Source organism: Anastrepha obliqua, chromosome 2 (genome assembly GCF_027943255.1).
Source record: "Anastrepha obliqua isolate idAnaObli1 chromosome 2, idAnaObli1_1.0, whole genome shotgun sequence".
NCBI lineage: Eukaryota > Metazoa > Arthropoda > Insecta > Diptera > Tephritidae > Anastrepha > Anastrepha obliqua.
In genome coordinates, this window is record NC_072893.1 from 29,371,691 (window position 1) to 29,378,020 (window position 6,330).

Sequence of the window (6,330 nt, forward strand, 5' to 3'; positions counted from 1 at the left end):
ATTGTGAAACTCTTGCGCTTGAAAATATTCGAAGCATACATTTTGGCTAATCCTTTGTTGTCATCTGTAGTTCGTCTAGCTTAAATCATTGCATTTGGCTTCTGTTTAAAATTTATTTAATTAAAAAAAAATGTTTTTTTTTCAAAACTACTTTTTCGCATCCTGCATGCTGCCGTATAAAATATAGTTCCAAAATTTAACGAAGCAAGCAAAACAAAAAAACAAAATAGTTTTTGCATGAACCACAATGAGTAAAATGTGCTTTTCCAAAAATTTAAGAATAGTAGCTGCAAAACAGAAAAAGAAATTAATGATATAGTAAACTTGAATGTTGTTGGTCTTGCCCTCCCGCTAAGCGAATTAATTATTTAGAGCCTAAAGCATTGCAAAAAATCATATAGCGTATTAGAGAGAGATTGCGAATTAAGCAGCTTAGTAAAATTTTGTGCAATTAAGTGTAGTGAAAATTAGTAAAACAAATGTGAAAGCGCCCAAAATTTCCAATAATTAGCATAGCAAAGTAGAAAGCTTTTCTAACTGGCTTATTAAGACTACTAAATGATATTAAACCGAAGACGATACCGATATTTAGTGAACGCATAGCTGACTTGCTGCAAATGCCTTTAAAGGCAAAAGTCCTCTTGAATTTTCAAAAAAAAAAAAAACAAAACCAAGCAAACAAATAAAAACAAGGAAAGTAGAAGCTCAAATTATATATAATATTTATCAAGTGAAAGCTAAAAAGTTACTTATTTGTAATTTGTAATATTTATAAGAAATTCAAGAGTTCTTAACAGCGAATTACGAAAAGTTCTTTTTTTATTTTTTTTTTTATTTAAACATTTTTTTTAATTTTCTTTTTAAATTTTTTTAAATTTTATATTTAATTTTTTTTTTAATTTTTTTATATATATTTTTTTAATTATTTATTTTATTTTTATATTTTTTTATTTTTTTTATATTTTTTTATTTTTTTTTTTAATTTTTAAAATTTTAATTTTTTTTTAATTTTAGATTTTTTTTGTTTTTTAATTTTAAAATTTTTTTTGAATAAAAATTTGTTTTTTATTTTTTATTTTATTTTTTAAATTTTTTATTTTATTTATTTTTTTTTTTATTTAAAAATTTTTTTTATTTAAACATTTTTTTAATTTTAAAATTTTTTTTTAATTTTAATTTTTTTTTTAATTTTTAAAATTTTTTAAGTTTTAAAATTTTTAATTTTTTTTTTTAATTTTTCTGCAATGAATTCATGCAAAATGTCATTTCCTAATGCCACCAGCATTGTAATATGGTCGGAAAAGGTCAAACGCGTTTAAATTTGAAGTCCAATTGGCTAACTTTCCGTTCATTTTTGAGTTTTGTTTAAAAATTCATTAAATTCATTTGCACAGTTTTACATATTCGCTGTACTCGTTTCGCAACAACAGAGGAAAATCATCAAAACCAAAACGAAAAATTTGTAAAAAAAAATGGAAATAAAAATTGTAATGCGCAGGTGCATAGAATATAAAATGGTTGCTATTTACTTAGATTTTTTCTAACACTCTAACTTTAATTTTACTTAACTGTAGGACTAAATTTGTAACAAAAAAAAAAAAGAAGAGCTAACTTCAATTTTAAGTGAGATAATTTATTATAATTTTTTTATATATATATTTTTCCAAACAGAAATGCACAAATTGTGAACATTTTTATTATTTTTTATTATTTAGCCATTAATATTCATTCATGCACGATTTTTAAATTAGTGAAGATTTTATCCTATTTTTAAATTAGTGAAGATTTTATTTAACTCGGCTTTTTCAAATATTTAAAGCGCTTAAAAATTGTAAATTTTCTAATAAAATCTTCGCTGCCTCCTTAAATATGGCACGCCAATTTCCTTAAAATTATATTTTTATATTGAAATTTTTTTTGTCTTTTATAATCTAAGCTTTTTATTTTGCTCATTTCGCTTTATCTATGTATTGTTCACACCTAAACCAAAGATACGAATTGTTCGTTAATATTTCTTTCTTAGCTATACTTACATCCATACACTCATACAAACTTATTTACGCTCTTATTTCTATTTATTATCTGTACTCTCGCTTTTTAACACGTGCTTACATACATACATATGTGCATATGTACATATATGTATGGGTTTTACTGTATAAAGCCTCTTGCAACTAAAGCTGTAATATTAAACGCATAAATTCTATTTATAAAAATTAACGAAAACAAAAAAAAGTGTAAATTCAAAAACAAATTCATACCCATCATCATGTATTAACAGCATCAAAACTAGATATTTTATACAAATATTTATGTGAGGTTATAAGTTTTAATATTTTCCTTCTAACAAATGGCTTTTAAACATATCCGTAGCATAATTTCGATTTCAATAAAATCCAAGCAAGACTGCATTACAAAAAACAAGAAAATTATAGAAAACATGCGCCACACAATCCTTTTGACGGAACTTCGAACAAATATTAAACACTTACATTTTTTAAATTAACAAATTACTGCGAATGCCCTCAAGCTGCAGTGCAAACCTCAGAAAAAGCCTATCTATACCCTGAAACTTTGATTTTTGAACTTTTTGTTGTTTCATATTTTGCAAGTCAAACTTAACCTTTATAACTCAGAATTCAAGCAGAAACTTCCACTTGTTTTGCAATAATACTGTGTTAAAAGCTCTAAAGCCCTTTACACTGCACATATGTGTAGTGAATTTTAGGGCCTTGAGTTTTTCGTTTCAATTTACATTAATTTTGCGAATTTCCAACTCAAGAAGTTTTGCATTGCAGTAAATGTCTGAAATTTGAAAGCTTTTCAGGTTTTTAAACTGCACAAATTGTGAAAGCCTTACATTCGAAAGCTTTCGAGCCTTTTCGCTGTATACCATAAATGTGAAAGCGCAAAAGTGCGACACTTAATTGTGAAAGCCATTAAAACTTTTGATTTGAAAGTTCCGCTATTGTTGTTTTGCAAGGAAAATCTTTGAACAATTTTAAGTTTCAGTGCAAAACAACATCCTCTTGGAGGGAAAAAAGTGAGAGCCTGCAATATCAAAGCTTTTGAGATTTTTTTTACTTCTGTTCGGCGGCAAAATAAATATGAAAGCCTGAAATTTTAAAGCTTTTGAGATTTGTTTTAAACCTGTGTTGTGCGGCAAAAGAAAAGTAAAAAGTGAGATCCGGAAATTTCAAAGATTTTGAGATTTTTTTTACCTCTGTTGGGCGGCAAAATAAATATGAAAGGCTGAAATTTTAAAGCTTTTGAGATTTGTTTTAAACCTGTGTTGTGCGGCAAAAGAAAAGTAAAAAGTGAGATCCGGAAATTTCAAAGATTTTGAGATTTTTTTTAAACTTCTGGTATGTGGCAAAAGTGAGAGCCTTAAATTTCATGGTTTTTTTCACTGCACAATATTATGAAAGCCCTGAATTCGAAAGCTTGTGAGCATGTGCCGTGCGACAAAAGAAAATTGAGAGCCAGGCATTTAAAAGTGTTTGAGCTTTTTTTTTTGTAAACCTCTGATGTACGTCAAAAAAGTGAAAGTCTCAAATTTCAAAGCTTTTGAGCTTTTTCCACCACAAAATTATGAAAGCCATAAATTCAAAAGATATTACGCTTCTGCTGTGCGGCAAAAGGAAAGTAAATGCCTGAAATTTCAAAGCTTTTGAGCTTTTTCCACTTCATAATGTTGTGAAAACTATAAATTGGAAAACTTTTAAACCTCTGCTGTGCGACAAAAGAAAAGTAAACCTGTATTTTCAAAGCTAGCTTGTTAGATTTTTTTAAAACCTCTGCTCTTCAACAAGAGTGAAGTGAGAGCCAGAAATTTTAAAGCTTTTCAGCTTTATCCAGTGCATTATATTTAGGAAGCCATAAATTCAAAAACTTTGAATCCTTTGCTGTGAAAAAAGTGAATGCCAGAAATTTCAAAGCTTTAGAGCTTTTAAGAGCTTCGAAAACACATTAGAAACGTTGCAAATAGCATCCTTTCAAAAGAAAAACATTTGAAATCTAATTTTCCACTCAACGAAAGTATTGCTAGAATTGAGCTTTCTCTACAACACCTTTAAAAAGAAAAAAAAAATGTTAAAAGTAAAAAGTTTCACAAAGCCTTTGAGCTTTCTCTGCGGCACAGCAACAGTTAAAAGGGATAGCTGGTTCTACCTTCCTGAATTTTTAAGCGGCTGTAAGAATTTTTGCTGTTGCAACAACAGCTACATAGAAATACGAAAACTTTTAAGATGCACAGGAGTAGCAATTTTTAACAGCAAAGTGCCAGTGAAAGCAGTAATAACGAAAGGGTTTTCAGCCTTTACATCAAAAGCTTTTTTACTTTTTCCGCTATACCTTAAATCCACATTGTAGTGCACGCGTTTGGATTGCAGACTTGAGGTGAAGCTAATACCGCCATTTTCAGTGTTTCTGACGCGCCTGAATTTGATGATATTTTTGAGTTAACTGCAGTAAAAAAATTCATTTCAAATAACATTTTCGAGTAATCGAGACTGAAAATACATATTTATTTAATATAATTATAAAAAAATGTTTGGAATGTTGATGAAATTAAAATAAAATCGAAAAGCAGAATCAGAACCTACGGGATATCGACAGCACTTCTCACTCCGATGATTAATAGCCACAAATGGTAATGAGTACCGAAAAAAGCAGTAAATTAACTATAAAAAAACTATTTAAAAAAAATTATATTTTTTTCTAGAAATTTGAAATTCAAAATAAAGTATTCTTTAACACATTGAGAACCATGCCCCACGTTCGTGTACGATACTTATTATTTCGGGCGACACTACATGAATTTTTTATGTTTTTAGCGGAAGCTAATATTTGTCAATAAAATTATAAGGCTATGATATAATAGGCCTCTTCTATTCGCTACTTTTCTGCTCGCTATCTCTGGGCTTTGCTCACTTGACGAAAAATTTACATGTGAAAGCGGCAACAAAGTGATCGAGCAAGATTTGCCTTTACTGGCTAACGGCTTATACCTCGTAAAACTGGTGTAACAGCTATTTTCTAAAATAATAAATGTAGTTTCAGGCAGCGTTGCCAAGCCATGTTTATTTATACCGGTTGCTTCACCTATTCGCCTAACGGTTGGCGAAAAAGAGGCTTAATATTTACGATATAGGGTAAAGTGCTATATTTTCATGCCGCTTTCTAACAAAAAACCTGCTTGAACTCCGGTGAAGATTTTCGTCAAATTTGCTTGGCACTCAATGTGTTAATTAAAGAGCTTCTGTAGGTTGTTGTTGTTGCAGCAACCATACTGTAGGTCTCTGCTTTTTATTGAATTTCTATTTCACGCGTGTTTGTGGTTCAAAAAAATTACACTCAGGCTCAGAGAGTAGTCGCTAGACGCGCTAATAGGCGCTAATAAGTAACAGCTAGTGACTGTCGCCTGAATCTTGCCGTGAAACTTTTAATATTTTGCTTAACTTAATTGAAAATTCATTTAATTGAAAATTAAGTTCCGTTCGTTACATTTTGAAACTTCCTATTTTATTGTTCAGTTCTATAAAAATCCGTTATCAAATTGAGATGATTTGGTAGCGATAGTTTTGTCGTATGGGTAATGAAAGTCAGCAGAATTTCACAGTTATCAAATATTTTTATAAAAAATCGGTAATAGGAATACATTTTACTTCTTACTGCTTCAACCTGCACTTCACGTTGGGTGACACATTTTTACTGCTTCACGAACAAAAATCTAGTAACCAAAAATACTTTGAAAGAAGATTAAAAAAAACGTCTATATACCTGCTTCAAAGAGGACTACAAAGCACGACTATGCTTTTAACATTTAATTTTTTTTTATATATACACACTTGTGTATCTAACTTAATATATAAATATATATTTATATGTATGGAGTAGTGATACTAAACCTATCGACTAATGCCGAGTCTAAATATGTACTAAAAATGAAAATTTTGTATTTATTTTTAATTTTACACTGTTTACGGAGAAGCAAAAACAAAACTAAAAACAAACAAAAAAAAACTGAGTATATTTGTATTGTATTTATAAATGTCTGCTATTTCTACTAAACGTGCAAAACAAAATGTGAAAATGTGTAAAAAAAAATTACTAATAAAAAAAATTAATAACATGAAACAGGAACTAAAAAGTAATTAGCAAGTTTTTTAGTAACTTTTGTAACAAATAAAATATAAATTGAGAGCATAAACTATAAACACTGAAAAAGTGGGGAAATAGTAAACAGTTATTGGTGGAAGTTAAAGCAAAAACAAAAGCTATTAAATGAAATGCTATCGAGGTGGAGAACTTAGCGAAAGTGGGTGGTAA